The sequence below is a fragment of the Pongo abelii genome, chromosome 19 (assembly GCF_028885655.2).
Source record: "Pongo abelii isolate AG06213 chromosome 19, NHGRI_mPonAbe1-v2.0_pri, whole genome shotgun sequence".
NCBI lineage: Eukaryota > Metazoa > Chordata > Mammalia > Primates > Hominidae > Pongo > Pongo abelii.
In genome coordinates, this window is record NC_072004.2 from 36562427 (window position 1) to 36583581 (window position 21155).

A 21155-nucleotide genomic window follows, 5' to 3' on the forward strand; every position below is an offset into this window, starting at 1 on the left:
CTCACACAAAAACAAGACAGAAGCGTTCTCACAAGCTTCTGTGTGATGTGAGCATTCAGCTCACAGTGCTGAACCTTTCTTTTGATAGAGCAATTTTGAACCACTCTTTTTCTGGAATCGGCAAGTGGACATTTGAGCGCTTTGAGGCCTGCGGTGGAAAGGAAATATCTTCACATCAAAACTAGACAGAAGCATTCTCTGAATCTTCTTTGTGGTGTGTGCATTCCACTCACAGAGTTGAACACTCCTCTTAACAGAGACATTTTGAAACACTCTTTTTGTAGGATCTGCAAGTGGAAATTTGGACCGCTTCCAAGAATTCATTGGAAAGGGACAAACTCCCACGAAAACTAGACAAAAGCATTCTCACAAACTTCTCTGTGAGAAGTGAATTCAACCCACATAGTTTAACGTTTCTTTCCATGGAGCAGTTTGGAAACACACATTGTGCAGTATATGCAAGGGGTCATTCGGAAAGCTATGAGGCCTGTGTTCCAAAAGTCTATATCTTCACTTATAACCTAGAAAGAAGCATTCTCAGAAACCACATTGTGTTGGTTGCCTTCAACTCACAGAGGGGAATATTCCTTTTGTTAGAGCAGCCATGAAACACTGTTTCTGTATAATCTGCAATTGGATATTTGCAGATCTCTGAGGCCTCTGGTGGGAAGGAAAATTTCTTCTCAAAACACCTATAGAGAAACATTCTCAGAAACCACTTTGTGATATGTGCATTCAACTCACAGAGTTGAACATTCCTTTTGTTAGAGCAGTTTTGAAGGACTCTTTTTGTAGAATCTGCATGTGGATATTTGGACCACTTATAGGAATTTGCTGGAAACGGGATATCCTCACACAAAAACGAGACAGAAGCATTCTCACAAACTCCCTTGTGATGTGTGCTCTCAACTCAGAGATGTGAAACTGACTATTGATAGAGCAGTTTGGAAACATTCTTTTTCTAGGATCTGCAAGTGGACATTTGGAGCGATTTGAGGCCTGTGCTGGAAAGGAAATATCTTCACATCAAAACTAGCCAGAAGCATTCTCTGAAACTTCTTTGTGGTGTGTGCATTCAACTCACAGAGTTCAACACTCCTTTTAACAGAGACATTTTGAAACTCTCTTTTTGTGGAATCTGCAAGAGGAAATTTGGACCGCTTGTAGGAATTCGTTGGAAACGGGACAAACTCACACGAAAACGAGACAGAAGCATTCTCCCAAACTTCTCCGTGAGAAGTGAAATCAACCCACAGAGTTTAACGTTTCTTTTCATGGAGCAGTTTGGAAACACACTTTGTGCAGTATATGCAAGGGGTCATTGGGAAAGCTATGAGGCCTGTGTTCCAAACGTCTATATCTTCACATATAACCTAGAAAGAAGCATTCTCAGAAACTACATTGTGTTGGTTGCATTCAACTCACAGAGGGGAATATTCCTTTTGTTAGAGCAGTCCTGAAACACTGTTTTTTTATAATCTACAATTGGATATTTGCAGACCTCTCAGGCCTGTGGTGGGAAGGGAAATTTCTTCTCAAAACACCTATAGAGAAACATTCTCAGAAACCATTTTGTGATATGTGCATTCAACTCACAGAGTTGAACATTCCTTTTGTTGGAGCAGTTTTGAAACACTCTTTTTGTAGAATCTGCATGTGGATATTTGGACCCCTTATAGGAATTTGCTGGAAACGGGATATCCTCACACAAAAGCGAGACAGAAGCATTCTCACAAACTCCTTTCTGATGTGTGCTCTCGACTCAGAGATGTGAACCTGACTTTGCATAGAGCAGTTTGGAAACACTCTTTTTCTAGGATCTGCAAGTGGACATTTGGAGCCCTTTGAGGCCTGTGCTGGAAAGGCAATATCTTCACGTAACAAGTAGACAGAAACATTCTCTGAAAGTTTTTGTTTTGTGTGCATTCAACTCACAGAGTTGAACATTCCTTTTGACAGAGAAATTTTGAAACACTCTTTTTATCGAATGCGCAAGTGGATATTTGGACCGCTTCTAGGAATTCGTTGGAAACGGGACACCCTCACACCAAAACAAGACAGAAGCGTTCTCACAGGCTTCTGTGTGATGTGAGCATTCAGCTCACGGAGCTGAACCTTTCTTTTGTTAGAGCAATTTTGAAACACTCTTTTTCTAGAATCGGCAAGTGGACATTTGGAGGGCTTTGAGGCCTGTGGCGGAAAGGAAATATCTTCACATCAAAACTAGACAGAAGCATTCTCTGAATCTTCTTTGTGCTGTGTGCATTCAACTCAAAGAGTTGAACACTCCTTTGAAGAGAGACATTTTGAAACACTCTTTTTGTAGAATCTGTAAGGGGAAATTTGCACCGCTTGTAGGAATTCGTTGGAAACGGGACAAACTCACACGAAAACTAGACAGAAGCATTCTCACAAACTTCTCTGTGAGAAGTGAATTCAACCCACAGAGTTTAACGTTTCTTTTCATGGAGCAGTTTGGAAACACACTTTTTGCAGTATATGCAAGTGGTCATTCGGAATGCTATGAGGCCTGTGTTTGAAAAGGCAATATCTTCACATATAACCTAGAAAGAGTCATTATCAGAAACTACTTTTTGTTGGTTGCATTCAACTCACACAGGGGAATATTCCTTTTGTTAGAGCAGCCATGAAACACTGTTTTTTTATAATCTGCAATTGGACATTTGGAGAGCTCTGAGGCCTCAGGTGGGAAGGGAAATTTCTTCACAAAACACCTTGAGAGAAGCATTCTCAGAAACCGCTTTGTGATGTGTGCATTCAACTCACAGTGTTGAACATTCCTTTGCTTAGAGCAGTTTTGAAACACTCTTTTTGTAGAATCTGCATGTGGATATTTGGACCACTTATAGGCACTTGCTGGAAACGGGATATCCTCACACAAAAGCGAGACAGAAGCATTCTCACAAACTCCTTTCTGATGTGTGCTCTCAACTCAGAGATGTGAACCTGACTTTTCATAGAGCAGTTTGGAAACACTCTTTTTCTAGGATCTGCAAGTGGACATTTGGAGCCCTTTGAGGCCTGTGCTGGAAAGGCAATATCTTCACAGAACAAGTAGACAGAAACATTCTCTGAAACTTCTTGTTTTGTGTGCATTCAACTCACAGAGTTGAACATTCCTTTTGACAGAGAAATTTTGAAACACTCTTTTTATAGAATGCGCAAGGGGATATTTGGACCGCTGATAGGAATTTGCTGGAAACGGGATGTCCTCACACCAAAACGAGATAGAAGCATTCTCACAAACTACTTTGTGATGTGTGCTCTCAACTCAGAGATGTGAACCTGACTATTGATAGAGCAGTTTGGAAACACTCTTTTTCTAGGATCTGCAAGTGGACATTTGGAGCGCTTTCAGGCCTGTGCTGGAAAGGAAATATCTTCACATAACAAGTAGACAGAAGCATTCTCTGAAACTTCTTTGTGGTGTGTGCATTCAACTCCCAGAGTTGAACATTCCTCTTGACAGAGAAGTTTTGAAACACTCTTTTTATAGAATGTGCAAGTGGATATTTGGACCGCTTCTAGGAATTCGTTGGAAACGGGACACCCTCACACAAAAACAAGACAGAAGCGTTCTCACAAGCTTCTGTGTGATGTGAGCATTCAGCTCACAGTGCTGAACCTTTCTTTTGATAGAGCAATTTTGAACCACTCTTTTTCTGGAATCGGCAAGTGGACATTTGAGCGCTTTGAGGCCTGCGGTGGAAAGGAAATATCTTCACATCAAAACTAGACAGAAGCATTCTCTGAATCTTCTTTGTGGTGTGTGCATTCCACTCACAGAGTTGAACACTCCTCTTAACAGAGACATTTTGAAACACTCTTTTTGTAGGATCTGCAAGTGGAAATTTGGACCGCTTCCAAGAATTCATTGGAAAGGGACAAACTCACACGAAAACTAGACAAAAGCATTCTCACAAACTTCTCTGTGAGAAGTGAATTCAACCCACATAGTTTAACGTTTCTTTCCATGGAACAGTTTGGAAACACACATTGTGCAGTATATGCAAGGGGTCATTCGGAAAGCTATGAGGCCTGTGTTCCAAAAGTCTATATCTTCACATATAACCTAGAAAGAAGCATTCTCAGAAACCACATTGTGTTGGTTGCCTTCAACTCACAGAGGGGAATATTCCTTTTGTTAGAGCAGCCATGAAACACTGTTTCTGTATAATCTGCAATTGGATATTTGCAGATCTCTGAGGCCTCTGGTGGGAAGGAAAATTTCTTCTCAAAACACCTATAGAGAAACATCCTCAGAAACCACTTTGTGATATGTGCATTCAACTCACAGAGTTGAACATTCCTTTTGTTAGAGCAGTTTTGAAGGACTCTTTTTGTAGAATCTGCATGTGGATATTTGGACCACTTATAGGAATTTGCTGGAAACGGGATATCCTCACACAAAAACGAGACGGAAGCATTCTCATAAACTCCCTTGTGATGTGTGCTCTCAACTCAGAGATGTGAAACTGACTATTGATAGAGCAGTTTTGAAACACTCTTTTTGTAGAATCTGCATGTGGATATTTGGACCCCTTATAGGAATTTGCTGGAAACGGTATATCCTCACACAAAAGCGAGACAGAAGCATTCTCACAAACTCCTTTCTGATGTGTGCTCTCGACTCAGAGATGTGAACCTGACTTTTCATAGAGCAGTTTGGAAACACTCTTTTTCTAGGATCTGCAAGTGGACATTTGGAGCCCTTTGAGGCCTGTGCTGGAAAGGCAATATCTTCACGTAACAAGTAGACAGAAACATTCTCTGAAACTTCTTGTTTTGTGTGCATTCAACTCACAGAGTTGAACATTCCTTTTGACAGAGAAATTTTGAAACACTCTTTTTATCGAATGCGCAAGTGGATATTTGGACCGCTTCTAGGAATTCGTTGGAAACGGGACACCCTCACACCAAAACAAGACAGAAGCGTTCTCACAGGCTTCTGTGTGATGTGAGCATTCAGCTCACAGAGCTGAACCTTTCTTTTGTTAGAGCAATTTTGAAACACTCTTTTTCTAGAATCGGCAAGTGGACATTTGGAGGGCTTTGAGGCCTGTGGTGGAAAGGAAATATCTTCACATCAAAACTAGACAGAAGCATTCTCTGAATCTCCTTTGTGCTGTGTGCATTCAACTCAAAGAGTTGAACACTCCTTTGAAGAGAGACATTTTGAAACACTCTTTTTGTAGGATCTGGAAGTGGAAATTTGGACCGCTTCCAAGAATTCATTGGAAAGGGACAAACTCACACGAAAACTAGACAAAAGCATTCTCACAAACTTCTCTGTGAGAAGTGAATTCAACCCACATAGTTTAACGTTTCTTTCCATGGAGCAGTTTGGAAACACACATTGTGCAGTATATGCAAGTGGTCATTCGGAATGCTATGAGGCCTGTGTTCCAAAAGTCTATATCTTCACATATAACCTAGAAAGAATCATTATCAGAAACTACTTTTTGTTGGTTGCATTCAACTCACACAGGGGAATATTCCTTTTGTTAGAGCAGCCATGAAACATTGTTTTTTTATAATCTGCAATTGGACATTTGGAGAGCTCTGAGGCCTCAGGTGGGAAGGAAAATTTCTTCTCAAAACACCTATAGAGAAACATTCTCAGAAACCACTTTGTGATATGTGCATTCAACTCACAGAGTTGAACATTCCTTTTGTTAGAGCAGTTTTGAAGGACTCTTTTTGTAGAATCTGCATGTGGATATTTGGACCACTTATAGGCACTTGCTGGAAACGGGATATCCTCACACAAAAGCGAGACAGAAGCATTCTCACAAACTCCTTTCTGATGTGTGCTCTCAACTCAGAGACGTGAACCTGACTTTTCATAGAGCAGTTTGGAAACACTCTTTTTCTAGGATCTGCAAGTGGACATTTGGAGCGCTTTTTGGCCTGTGCTGGAAAGGAAATATCTTCACATCAAAACTAGCCAGAAGCATTCTCTGAAACTTCTTTGTGGTGTGTGCATTCAACTCACAGAGTTCAACACTCCTTTTAACAGAGACATTTTGAAACTCTCTTTTTGTGGAATCTGCAAGAGGAAATTTGGACCGCTTGTAGGAATTCTTTGGAAACGGGACAAACTCACACGAAAACGAGACAGAAGCATTCTCCCAAACTTCTCCGTGAGAAGTGAATTCAACCCACAGAGTTTAACGTTTCTTTTCATGGAGCAGTTTGGAAACACACTTTGTGCAGTATATGCAAGGGGTCATTGGGAAAGCTATGAGGCCTGTGTTCCAAACGTCTATATCTTCACATATAACCTAGAAAGAAGCATTCTCAGAAACTACATTGTGTTGGTTGCATTCAACTCACAGAGGGGAATATTCCTTTTGTTAGAGCAGTCCTGAAACACTGTTTTTTTATAATCTACAATTGGATATTTGCAGACCTCTCAGGCCTGTGGTGGGAAGGGAAATTTCTTCTCAAAACACCTATAGAGAAACATTCTCAGAAACCATTTTGTGATATGTGCATTCAACTCACAGAGTTGAACATTCCTTTTGTTGGAGCAGTTTTGAAACACTCTTTTTGTAGAATCTGCATGTGGATATTTGGACCACTTATAGGAATTTGCTGGAAACGGGATAACCTCACACAAAAGCGAGACAGAAGCATTCTCACAAACTCCTTTCTGATGTGTGCTCTCGACTCAGAGATGTGAACCTGACTTTTCATAGAGCAGTTTGGAAACACTCTTTTTCTAGGATCTGCAAGTGGACATTTGGAGCCCTTTGAGGCCTGTGCTGGAAAGGCAATATCTTCACGTAACAAGTAGACAGAAACATTCTCTGAAAGTTCTTGTTTTGTGTGCATTCAACTCACAGAGTTGAATATTCCTTTTGACAGAGAAATTTTGAAACACTCTTTTTATCGAATGCGCAAGTGGATATTTGGACCGCTTCTAGGAATTCGTTGGAAACGGGACACCCTCACACCAAAACAAGACAGAAGCGTTCTCACAGGCTTCTGTGTGATGTGAGCATTCAGCTCACAGAGCTGAACCTTTCTTTTGTTAGAGCAATTTTGAAACACTCTTTTTCTAGAATCAGCAAGTGGACATTTGGAGGGCTTTGAGGCCTGTGGTGGAAAGGAAATATCTTCACATCAAAACTAGACAGAAGCATTCTCTGAATCTTCTTTGTGCTGTGTGCATTCAACTCAAAGAGTTGAACACTCCTTTGAAGAGAGACATTTTGAAACACTCTTTTTGTAGAATCTGTAAGGGGAAATTTGCACCGCTTGTAGGAATTCGTTGGAAACGGGACAAACTCACACGAAAACTAGACAGAAGCATTCTCACAAACTTCTCTGTGAGAAGTGAATTCAACCCACAGAGTTTAACGTTTCTTTTCATGGAGCAGTTTGGAAACACACTTTTTGCAGTATATGCAAGTGGTCATTCGGAATGCTATGAGGCCTGTGTTTGAAAAGGCAATATCTTCACATATAACCTAGAAAGAATCATTATCAGAAACTACTTTTTGTTGGTTGCATTCAACTCACACAGGGGAATATTCCTTTTGTTAGAGCAGCCATGAAACACTGTTTTTTTATAATCTGCAATTGGACATATGGAGAGCTCTGAGGCCTCAGGTGGGAAGGGAAATTTCTTCACAAAACACCTTGAGAGAAGCATTCTCAGAAACCGCTTTGTGATGTGTGCATTCAACTCACAGTGTTGAACATTCCTTTGCTTAGAGCAGTTTTGAAACACTCTTTTTGTAGAATCTGCATGTGGATATTTGGACCACTTATAGGCACTTGCTGGAAACGGGATATCCTCACACAAAAGCGAGACAGAAGCATTCTCACAAACTCCTTTCTGATGTGTGCTCTCAACTCAGAGATGTGAACCTGACTTTTCATAGAGCAGTTTGGAAACACTCTTTTTCTAGGATCTGCAAGTGGACATTTGGAGCCCTTTGAGGCCTGTGCTGGAAAGGCAATATCTTCACATAACAAGTAGACAGAAACATTCTCTGAAACTTCTTGTTTTGTGTGCATTCAACTCACAGAGTTGAACATTCCTTTTGACAGAGAAATTTTGAAACACTCTTTTTATAGAATGCGCAAGGGGATATTTGGACCGCTGATAGGAATTTGCTGGAAACGGGATGTCCTCACACCAAAACGAGATAGAAGCATTCTCACAAGCTACTTTGTGATGTGTGCTCTCAACTCAGAGATGTGAACCTGACTATTGATAGAGCAGTTTGGAAACACTCTTTTTCTAGGATCTGCAAGTGGACATTTGGAGCACTTTCAGGCCTGTGCTGGAAAGGAAATATCTTCACATAACAAGTAGACAGAAGCATTCTCTGAAACTTCTTTGTGGTGTGTGCATTCAACTCCCAGAGTTGAACATTCCTCTTGACAGAGAAGTTTTGAAACACTCTTTTTATAGAATGTGCAAGTGGATATTTGGACGGCTTCTAGGAATTCGTTGGAAACGGGACACCCTCACACAAAAACAAGACAGAAGCGTTCTCACAAGCTTCTGTGTGATGTGAGCATTCAGCTCACAGTGCTGAACCTTTCTTTTGATAGAGCAATTTTGAACCACTCTTTTTCTGGAATCGGCAAGTGGACATTTGAGCGCTTTGAGGCCTGCGGTGGAAAGGAAATATCTTCACATCAAAACTAGACAGAAGCATTCTCTGAATCTTCTTTGTGGTGTGTGCATTCCACTCACAGAGTTGAACACTCCTCTTAACAGAGACATTTTGAAACACTCTTTTTGTAGGATCTGCAAGTGGAAATTTGGACCGCTTCCAAGAATTCATTGGAAAGGGACAAACTCACACGAAAACTAGACAAAAGCATTCTCACAAACTTCTCTGTGAGAAGTGAATTCAACCCACATAGTTTAACGTTTCTTTCCATGGAACAGTTTGGAAACACACATTGTGCAGTATATGCAAGGGGTCATTCGGAAAGCTATGAGGCCTGTGTTCCAAAAGTCTATATCTTCACATATAACCTAGAAAGAAGCATTCTCAGAAACCACATTGTGTTGGTTGCCTTCAACTCACAGAGGGGAATACTCCTTTTGTTAGAGCAGCCATGAAACACTGTTTCTGTATAATCTGCAATTGGATATTTGCAGATCTCTGAGGCCTCTGGTGGGAAGGAAAATTTCTTCTCAAAACACCTATAGAGAAACATTCTCAGAAACCACTTTGTGATATGTGCATTCAACTCACAGAGTTGAACATTCCTTTTGTTAGAGCAGTTTTGAAGGACTCTTTTTGTAGAATCTGCATGTGGATATTTGGACCACTTATAGGAATTTGCTGGAAACGGGATATCCTCACACAAAAACGAGACAGAAGCATTCTCATAAACTCCCTTGTGATGTGTGCTCTCAACTCAGAGATGTGAAACTGACTATTGATAGAGCAGTTTTGAAACACTCTTTTTGTAGAATCTGCATGTGGATATTTGGACCCCTTATAGGAATTTGCTGGAAACGGGATATCCTCACACAAAAGCGAGACAGAAGCATTCTCACAAACTCCTTTCTGATGTGTGCTCTCGACTCAGAGATGTGAACCTGACTTTTCATAGAGCAGTTTGGAAACACTCTTTTTCTAGGATCTGCAAGTGGACATTTGGAGCCCTTTGAGGCCTGTGCTGGAAAGGCAATATCTTCACGTAACAAGTAGACAGAAACATTCTCTGAAACTTCTTGTTTTGTGTGCATTCAACTCACAGAGTTGAACATTCCTTTTGACAGAGAAATTTTGAAACACTCTTTTTATCGAATGCGCAAGTGGATATTTGGACCGCTTCTAGGAATTCGTTGGAAACGGGACACCCTCACACCAAAACAAGACAGAAGCGTTCTCACAGGCTTCTGTGTGATGTGAGCATTCAGCTCACAGAGCTGAACCTTTCTTTTGTTAGAGCAATTTTGAAACACTCTTTTTCTAGAATCGGCAAGTGGACATTTGGAGGGCTTTGAGGCCTGTGGTGGAAAGGAAATATCTTCACATCAAAACTAGACAGAAGCATTCTCTGAATCTCCTTTGTGCTGTGTGCATTCAACTCAAAGAGTTGAACACTCCTTTGAAGAGAGACATTTTGAAACACTCTTTTTGTAGGATCTGGAAGTGGAAATTTGGACCGCTTCCAAGAATTCATTGGAAAGGGACAAACTCACACGAAAACTAGACAAAAGCATTCTCACAAACTTCTCTGTGAGAAGTGAATTCAACCCACATAGTTTAACGTTTCTTTCCATGGAGCAGTTTGGAAACACACATTGTGCAGTATATGCAAGTGGTCATTCGGAATGCTATGAGGCCTGTGTTCCAAAAGTCTATATCTTCACATATAACCTAGAAAGAATCATTATCAGAAACTACTTTTTGTTGGTTGCATTCAACTCACACAGGGGAATATTCCTTTTGTTAGAGCAGCCATGAAACATTGTTTTTTTATAATCTGCAATTGGACATTTGGAGAGCTCTGAGGCCTCAGGGGGGAAGGAAAATTTCTTCTCAAAACACCTATAGAGAAACATTCTCAGAAACCACTTTGTGATATGTGCATTCAACTCACAGAGTTGAACATTCCTTTTGTTAGAGCAGTTTTGAAGGACTCTTTTTGTAGAATCTGCATGTGGATATTTGGACCACTTATAGGCACTTGCTGGAAACGGGATATCCTCACACAAAAGCGAGACAGAAGCATTCTCACAAACTCCTTTCTGATGTGTGCTCTCAACTCAGAGACGTGAACCTGACTTTTCATAGAGCAGTTTGGAAACACTCTTTTTCTAGGATCTGCAAGTGGACATTTGGAGCGCTTTTTGGCCTGTGCTGGAAAGGAAATATCTTCACATCAAAACTAGCCAGAAGCATTCTCTGAAACTTCTTTGTGGTGTGTGCATTCAACTCATAGAGTTCAACACTCCTTTTAACAGAGACATTTTGAAACTCTCTTTTTGTGGAATCTGCAAGAGGAAATTTGGACCGCTTGTAGGAATTCGTTGGAAACGGGACAAACTCACACGAAAACGAGACAGAAGCATTCTCCCAAACTTCTCCGTGAGAAGTGAATTCAACCCACAGAGTTTAACGTTTCTTTTCATGGAGCAGTTTGGAAACACACTTTGTGCAGTATATGCAAGGGGTCATTGGGAAAGCTATGAGGCCTGTGTTCCAAACGTCTATATCTTCACATATAACCTAGAAAGAAGCATTCTCAGAAACTACATTGTGTTGGTTGCATTCAACTCACAGAGGGGAATATTCCTTTTGTTAGAGCAGTCCTGAAACACTGTTTTTTTATAATCTACAATTGGATATTTGCAGACCTCTCAGGCCTGTGGTGGGAAGGGAAATTTCTTCTCAAAACACCTATAGAGAAACATTCTCAGAAACCATTTTGTGATATGTGCATTCAACTCACAGAGTTGAACATTCCTTTTGTTGGAGCAGTTTTGAAACACTGTTTTTGTAGAATCTGCATGTGGATATTTGGACCCCTTATAGGAATTTGCTGGAAACGGGATATCCTCACACAAAAGCGAGACAGAAGCATTCTCACAAACTCCTTTCTGATGTGTGCTCTCGACTCAGAGATGTGAACCTGACTTTGCATAGAGCAGTTTGGAAACACTCTTTTTCTAGGATCTGCAAGTGGACATTTGGAGCCCTTTGAGGCCTGTGCTGGAAAGGCAATATCTTCACGTAACAAGTAGACAGAAACATTCTCTGAAAGTTCTTGTTTTGTGTGCATTCAACTCACAGAGTTGAACATTCCTTTTGACAGAGAAATTTTGAAACACTCTTTTTATCGAATGCGCAAGTGGATATTTGGACCGCTTCTAGGAATTCGTTGGAAACGGGACACCCTCACACCAAAACAAGACAGAAGCGTTCTCACAGGCTTCTGTGTGATGTGAGCATTCAGCTCACGGAGCTGAACCTTTCTTTTGTTAGAGCAATTTTGAAACACTCTTTTTCTAGAATCGGCAAGTGGACATTTGGAGGGCTTTGAGGCCTGTGGTGGAAAGGAAATATCTTCACATCAAAACTAGACAGAAGCATTCTCTGAATCTTCTTTGTGCTGTGTGCATTCAACTCAAAGCGTTGAAGACTCCTTTGAAGAGAGACATTTTGAAACACTCTTTTTGTAGAATCTGTAAGGGGAAATTTGCACCGCTTGTAGGAATTCGTTGGAAACGGGACAAACTCACACGAAAACTAGACAGAAGCATTCTCACAAACTTCTCTGTGAGAAGTGAATTCAACCCACAGAGTTTAACGTTTCTTTTCATGGAGCAGTTTGGAAACACACTTTTTGCAGTATATGCAAGTGGTCATTCGGAATGCTATGAGGCCTGTGTTTGAAAAGGCAATATCTTCACATATAACCTAGAAAGAATCATTATCAGAAACTACTTTTTGTTGGTTGCATTCAACTCACACAGGGGAATATTCCTTTTGTTAGAGCAGCCATGAAACACTGTTTTCTTATAATCTGCAGTTGGACATTTGGAGAGCTCTGAGGCCTCAGGTGGGAAGGGAAATTTCTTCACAAAACACCTTGAGAGAAGCATTCTCAGAAACCGCTTTGTGATGTGTGCATTCAACTCACAGTGTTGAACATTCCTTTGCTTAGAGCAGTTTTGAAACACTCTTTTTGTAGAATCTGCATGTGGATATTTGGACCACTTATAGGCACTTGCTGGAAACGGGATATCCTCACACAAAAGCGAGACAGAAGCATTCTCACAAACTCCTTTCTGATGTGTGCTCTCAACTCAGAGATGTGAACCTGACTTTTCATAGAGCAGTTTGGAAACACTCTTTTTCTAGGATCTGCAAGTGGACATTTGGAGCCCTTTGAGGCCTGTGCTGGAAAGGCAATATCTTCACATAACAAGTAGACAGAAACATTCTCTGAAACTTCTTGTTTTGTGTGCATTCAACTCACAGAGTTGAACATTCCTTTTGACAGAGAAATTTTGAAACACTCTTTTTATAGAATGCGCAAGGGGATATTTGGACCGCTGATAGGAATTTGCTGGAAACGGGATGTCCTCACACCAAAACGAGATAGAAGCATTCTCACAAACTACTTTGTGATGTGTGCTCTCAACTCAGAGATGTGAACCTGACTATTGATAGAGCAGTTTGGAAACACTCTTTTTCTAGGATCTGCAAGTGGACATTTGGAGCGCTTTCAGGCCTGTGCTGGAAAGGAAATATCTTCACATAACAAGTAGACAGAAGCATTCTCTGAAACTTCTTTGTGGTGTGTGCATTCAACTCCCAGAGTTGAACATTCCTCTTGACAGAGAAGTTTTGAAACACTCTTTTTATAGAATGTGCAAGTGGATATTTGGACCGCTTCTAGGAATTCGTTGGAAACGGGACACCCTCACACAAAAACAAGACAGAAGCGTTCTCACAAGCTTCTGTGTGATGTGAGCATTCAGCTCACAGTGCTGAACCTTTCTTTTGATAGAGCAATTTTGAACCACTCTTTTTCTGGAATCGGCAAGTGGACATTTGAGCGCTTTGAGGCCTGCGGTGGAAAGGAAATATCTTCACATCAAAACTAGACAGAAGCATTCTCTGAATCTTCTTTGTGCTGTGTGCATTCAACTCACAGAGTTGAACACTCCTCTTAACAGAGACATTTTGAAACACTCTTTTTGTAGGATCTGCAAGTGGAAATTTGGACCGCTTCCAAAAATTCAATGGAAAGGGACAAACTCACACGAAAACTAGTCAAAAGCATTCTCACAAACTTCTCTGTGAGAAGTGAATTCAACACACATAGTTTAACGTTTCTTTCCATGGAGCAGTTTGGAAACACACATTGTGCAGTATATGCAAGGGGTCATTTGGAAAGCTATGAGGCCTGTGTTCCAAAAGTCTATATCTTCACATATAACCTAGAAAGAAGCATTCTCAGAAACCACATTGTGTTGGTTGCCTTCAACTCACAGAGGGGAATATTCCTTTTGTTAGAGCAGCCATGAAACACTGTTTCTGTATAATCTGCAATTGGATATTTGCAGATCTCTGAGGGCTCTGGTGGGAAGGAAAATTTCTTCTCAAAACACCTACAGAGAAACATTCTCAGAAACCACTTTGTGATATGTGCATTCAACTCACAGAGTTGAACATTCCTTTTGTTAGAGCAGTTTTGAAGGACTCTTTTTGTAGAATCTGCATGTGGATATTTGGACCACTTATAGGAATTTGCTGAAAACGGGATATCCTCACACAAAAACGAGACAGAAGCATTCTCACAAACTCCCTTGTGATGTGTTCTCTCAACTCAGAGATGTGAAACTGACTATTGATAGAGCAGTTTGGAAACACTCTTTTTCTAGGATCTGCAAGTGGACATTTGGAGCGCTTTGAGGCCTGTGCTGGAAAGGAAATATTTTCACATCAAAACTAGCCAGAAGCATTCTCTGAAACTTCTTTGTGGTGTGTGCATTCAACTCACAGAGTTCAACACTCCTTTTAACAGAGACATTTTGAAACTCTCTTTTTGTGGAATCTGCAAGAGGAAATTTGGACCGCTTGTAGGAATTCGTTGGAAACGGGACAAACTCACACGAAAACGAGACAGAAGCATTCTCCCAAACTTCTCCGTGAGAAGTGAATTCAACCCACAGAGTTTAACGTTTCTTTTCATGGAGCAGTTTGGAAACACACTTTGTGCAGTATATGCAAGGGGTCATTGGGAAAGCTATGAGGCCTGTGTTCCAAACGTCTATATCTTCACATATAACCTAGAAAGAAGCATTCTCAGAAACTACATTGTGTTGGTTGCATTCAACTCACAGAGGGGAATATTCCTTTTGTTAGAGCAGTCCTGAAACACTGTTTTTTTATAATCTACAATTGGATATTTGCAGACCTCTCAGGCCTGTGGTGGGAAGGGAAATTTCTTCTCAAAACACCTATAGAGAAACATTCTCAGAAACCATTTTGTGATATGTGCATTCAACTCACAGAGTTGAACATTCCTTTTGTTGGAGCAGTTTTGAAACACTCTTTTTGTAGAATCTGCATGTGGATATTTGGACCACTTATAGGAATTTGCTGGAAACGGGATATCCTCACACAAAAGCGAGACAGAAGCATTCTCACAAACTCCTTTCTGATGTGTGCTCTCGACTCACAGATGTGAACCTGACTTTTCATAGAGCAGTTTGGAAACACTCTTTTTCTAGGATCTGCAAGTGGACATTTGGAGCCCTTTGAGGCCTGTGCTGGAAAGGCAATATCTTCACGTAACAAGTAGACAGAAACATTCTCTGAAAGTTCTTGTTTTGTGTGCATTCAACTCACAGAGTTGAACATTCCTTTTGACAGAGAAATTTTGAAACACTCTTTTTATCGAATGCGCAAGTGGATATTTGGACCGCTTCTAGGAATTCGTTGGAAACGGGACACCCTCACACCAAAACAAGACAGAAGCGTTCTCACAGGCTTCTGTGTGATGTGAGCATTCAGCTCACAGAGCTGAACCTTTCTTTTGTTAGAGCAATTTTGAAACACTCTTTTTCTAGAATTAGCAAGTGGACATTTGGAGGGCTTTGAGGCCTGTGGTGGAAAGGAAATATCTTCACATCAAAATTAGACAGAAGCATTCTCTGAATCTTCTTTGTGCTGTGTGCATTCAACTCAAAGAGTTGAACACTCCTTTGAAGAGAGACATTTTGAAACACTCTTTTTGTAGAATCTGTAAGGGGAAATTTGCACCGCTTGTAGGAATTCGTTGGAAACGGGACAAACTCACACGAAAACTAGACAGAAGCATTCTCACAAACTTCTCTGTGAGAAGTGAATTCAACCCACAGAGTTTAACGTTTCTTTTCATGGAGCAGTTTGGAAACACACTTTTTGCAGTATATGCAAGTGGTCATTCGGAATGCTATGAGGCCTGTGTTTGAAAAGGCAATATCTTCACATATAACCTAGAAAGAATCATTATCAGAAACTACTTTTTGTTGGTTGCATTCAACTCACACAGGGGAATATTCCTTTTGTTAGAGCAGCCATGAAACACTGTTTTTTTATAATCTGCAATTGGACATTTGGAGAGCTCTGAGGCCTCAGGTGGGAAGGGAAATTTCTTCACAAAACACCTTGAGAGAAGCATTCTCAGAAACCGCTTTGTGATGTGTGCATTCAACTCACAGTGTTGAACATTCCTTTGCTTAGAGCAGTTTTGAAACACTCTTTTTGTAGAATCTGCATGTGGATATTTGGACCACTTATAGGCACTTGCTGGAAACGGGATATCCTCACACAAAAGCGAGACAGAAGCATTCTCACAAACTCCTTTCTGATGTGTGCTCTCAACTCAGAGATGTGAACCTGACTTTTCATAGAGCAGTTTGGAAACACTCTTTTTCTAGGATCTGCAAGTGGACATTTGGAGCCCTTTGAGGCCTGTGCTGGAAAGGCAATATCTTCACATAACAAGTAGACAGAAACATTCTCTGAAACTTCTTGTTTTGTGTGCATTCAACTCACAGAGTTGAACATTCCTTTTGACAGAGAAATTTTGAAACACTCTTTTTATAGAATGCGCAAGGGGATATTTGGACCGCTGATAGGAATTTGCTGGAAACGGGATGTCCTCACACCAAAACGAGATAGAAGCATTCTCACAAACTACTTTGTGATGTGTGCTCTCAACTCAGAGATGTGAACCTGACTATTGATAGAGCAGTTTGGAAACACTCTTTTTCTAGGATCTGCAAGTGGACATTTGGAGCGCTTTCAGGCCTGTGCTGGAAAGGAAATATCTTCACATAACAAGTAGACAGAAGCATTCTCTGAAACTTCTTTGTGGTGTGTGCATTCAACTCCCAGAGTTGAACATTCCTCTTGACAGAGAAGTTTTGAAACACTCTTTTTATAGAATGTGCAAGTGGATATTTGGACCGCTTCTAGGAATTCGTTGGAAACGGGACACCCTCACACAAAAACAAGACAGAAGCGTTCTCACAAGCTTCTGTGTGATGTGAGCATTCAGCTCACAGTGCTGAACCTTTCTTTTGATAGAGCAATTTTGAACCACTCTTTTTCTGGAATCGGCAAGTGGACATTTGAGCGCTTTGAGGCCTGCGGTGGAAAGGAAATATCTTCACATCAAAACTAGACAGAAGCATTCTCTGAATCTTCTTTGTGCTGTGTGCATTCAACTCACAGAGTTGAACACTCCTCTTAACAGAGACATTTTGAAACACTCTTTTTGTAGGATCTGCAAGTGGAAATTTGGACCGCTTCCAAAAATTCAATGGAAAGGGACAAACTCACACGAAAACTAGTCAAAAGCATTCTCACAAACTTCTCTGTGAGAAGTGAATTCAACACACATAGTTTAACGTTTCTTTCCATGGAGAAGTTTGGAAACACACATTGTGCAGTATATGCAAGGGGTCATTTGGAAAGCTATGAGGCCTGTGTTCCAAAAGTCTATATCTTCACATATAACCTAGAAAGAAGCATTCTCAGAAACCACATTGTGTTGGTTGCCTTCAACTCACAGAGGGGAATATTCCTTTTGTTAGAGCAGACATGAAACACTGTTTCTGTATAATCTGCAATTGGATATTTGCAGATCTCTGAGGGCTCTGGTGGGAAGGAAAATTTCTTCTCAAAACACCTACAGAGAAACATTCTCAGAAACCACTTTGTGATATGTGCATTCAACTCACAGAGTTGAACATTCCTTTTGTTAGAGCAGTTTTGAAGGACTCTTTTTGTAGAATCTGCATGTGGATATTTGGACCACTTATAGGAATTTGCTGAAAACGGGATATCCTCACACAAAAACGAGACAGAAGCATTCTCACAAACTCCCTTGTGATGTGTGCTCTCAACTCAGAGATGTGAAACTGACTATTGATAGAGCAGTTTGGAAACACTCTTTTTCTAGGATCTGCAAGTGGACATTTGGAGCGCTTTGAGGCCTGTGCTGGAAAGGAAATATCTTCACATCAAAACTAGCCAGAAGCATTCTCTGAAACTTCTTTGTGGTGTGTGCATTCAACTCACAGAGTTCCACACTCCTTTTAACAGAGACATTTTGAAACTCTCTTTTTGTGGAATCTGCAAGAGGAAATTTGGACCGCTTGTAGGAATTCGTTGGAAACGGGACAAACTCACACGAAAACGAGACAGAAGCATTCTCCCAAACTTCTCCGTGAGAAGTGAATTCAACCCACAGAGTTTAACGTTTCTTTTCATGGAGCAGTTTGGAAACACACTTTGTGCAGTATATGCAAGGGGTCATTGGGAAAGCTATGAGGCCTGTGTTCCAAACGTCTATATCTTCACATATAACCTAGAAAGAAGCATTCTCAGAAACTACATTGTGTTGGTTGCATTCAACTCACAGAGGGGAATATTCCTTTTGTTAGAGCAGTCCTGAAACACTGTTTTTTTATAATCTACAATTGGATATTTGCAGACCTCTCAGGCCTGTGGTGGGAAGGGAAATTTCTTCTCAAAACACCTATAGAGAAACATTCTCAGAAACCATTTTGTGATATGTGCATTCAACTCACAGAGTTGAACATTCCTTTTGTTGGAGCAGTTTTGAAACACTCTTTTTGTAGAATCTGCATGTGGATATTTGGACCACTTATAGGAATTTGCTGGAAACGGGATATCCTCACACAAAAGCGAGACAGAAGCATTCTCACAAACTCCTTTCTGATGTGTGCTCTCGACTCAGAGATGTGAACCTGACTTTTCATAGAGCAGTTTGGAAACACTCTTTTTCTAGGATCTGCAAGTGGACATTTGGAGCCCTTTGAGGCCTGTGCTGGAAAGGCAATATCTTCACGTAACAAGTAGACAGAAACATTCTCTGAAAGTTCTTGTTTTGTGTGCATTCAACTCACAGAGTTGAACATTCCTTTTGACAGAGAAATTTTGAAACACTCTTTTTATCGAATGCGCAAGTGGATATTTGGACTGCTTCTAGGAATTCGTTGGAAACGGGACACCCTCACACCAAAACAAGACAGAAGCGTTCTCACAGGCTTCTGTGTGATGTGAGCATTCAGCTCACAGAGCTGAACCTTTCTTTTGTTAGAGCAATTTTGAAACACTCTTTTTCTAGAATTAGCAAGTGGACATTTGGAGGGCTTTGAGGCCTGTGGTGGAAAGGAAATATCTTCACATCAAAATTAGACAGAAGCATTCTCTGAATCTTCTTTGTGCTGTGTGCATTCAACTCAAAGAGTTGAACACTCCTTTGAAGAGAGACATTTTGAAACACTCTTTTTGTAGAATCTGTAAGGGGTAATTTGCACCGCTTGTAGGAATTCGTTGGAAACGGGACAAACTCACACGAAAACTAGACAGAAGCATTCTCACAAACTTCTCTGTGAGAAGTGAATTCAACCCACAGAGTTTAACGTTTCTTTTCATGGAGCAGTTTGGAAACACACTTTTTGCAGTATATGCAAGTGGTCATTCGGAATGCTATGAGGCCTGTGTTTGAAAAGGCAATATCTTCACATATAACCTAGAAAGAATCATTATCAGAAACTACTTTTTGTTGGTTGCATTCAACTCACACAGGGGAATATTCCTTTTGTTAGAGCAGCCATGAAACACTGTTTTTTTATTATCTGCAATTGGACATTTGGAGAGCTCTGAGGCCTCAGGTGGGAAGGGAAATTTCTTCACAAAACACCTTGAGAGAAGCATTCTCAGAAACCGCTTTGTGATGTGTGCATTCAACTCACAGTGTTGAACATTCCTTTGCTTAGAGCAGTTTTGAAACACTCTTTTTGTAGAATCTGCATGTGGATATTTGGACCACTTATAGGCACTTGCTGGAAACGGGATATCCTCACACAAAAGCGAGACAGAAGCATTCTCACAAACTCCTTTCTGATGTGTGCTCTCAACTCAGAGATGTGAACCTGACTTTTCATAGAGCAGTTTGGAAACACTCTTTTTCTAGGATCTGCAAGTGGACATTTGGAGCCCTTTGAGGCCTGTGCTGGAAAGGCAATATCTTCACATAACAAGTAGACAGAAACATTCTCTGAAACTTCTTGTTTTGTGTGCATTCAACTCACAGAGTTGAACATTCCTTTTGACAGAGAAATTTTGAAACACTCTTTTTATAGAATGCGCAAGGGGATATTTGGACCGCTGATAGGAATTTGCTGGAAACGGGATGTCCTCACACCAAAACGAGATAGAAGCATTCTCACAAACTACTTTGTGATGTGTGCTCTCAACTCAGAGATGTGAACCTGACTATTGATAGAGCAGTTTGGAAACACTCTTTTTCTAGGATCTGCAAGTGGACATTTGGAGCACTTTCAGGCCTGTGCTGGAAAGGAAATATCTTCACATAACAAGTAGACAGAAGCATTCTCTGAAACTTCTTTGTGGTCTGTGCATTCAACTCCCAGAGTTGAACATTCCTCTTGACAGAGAAGTTTTGAAACACTCTTTTTATAGAATGTGCAAGTGGATATTTGGACGGCTTCTAGGAATTCGTTGGAAACGGGACACCCTCACACAAAAACAAGACAGAAGCGTTCTCACAAGCTTCTGTGTGATGTGAGCATTCAGCTCACAGTGCTGAACCTTTCTTTTGATAGAGCAATTTTGAAACACTCTTTTTCTGGAATCGGCAAGTGGACATTTGAGCGCTTTGAGGCCTGCGGTGGAAAGGAAATATCTTCACATCAAAACTAGACAGAAGCATTCTCTGAATCTTCTTTGTGGTGTGTGCATTCAACTCACAGAGTTGAACACTCCTCTTAACAGAGACATTTTGAAACACTCTTTTTGTAGGATCTGCAAGTGGAAATTTGGACCGCTTCCAAGAATTCATTGGAAAGGGACAAACTCACACGAAAACTAGACAAAAGCATTCTCACAAACTTCTCTGTGAGAAGTGAATTCAACCCACATAGTTTAACGTTTCTTTCCGTGGAACAGTTTGGAAACACACATTGTGCAGTATATGCAAGGGGTCATTCGGAAAGCTATGAGGCCTGTGTTCCAAAAGTCTATATCTTCACATATAACCTAGAAAGAAGCATTCTCAGAAACCACATTGTGTTGGTTGCCTTCAACTCACAG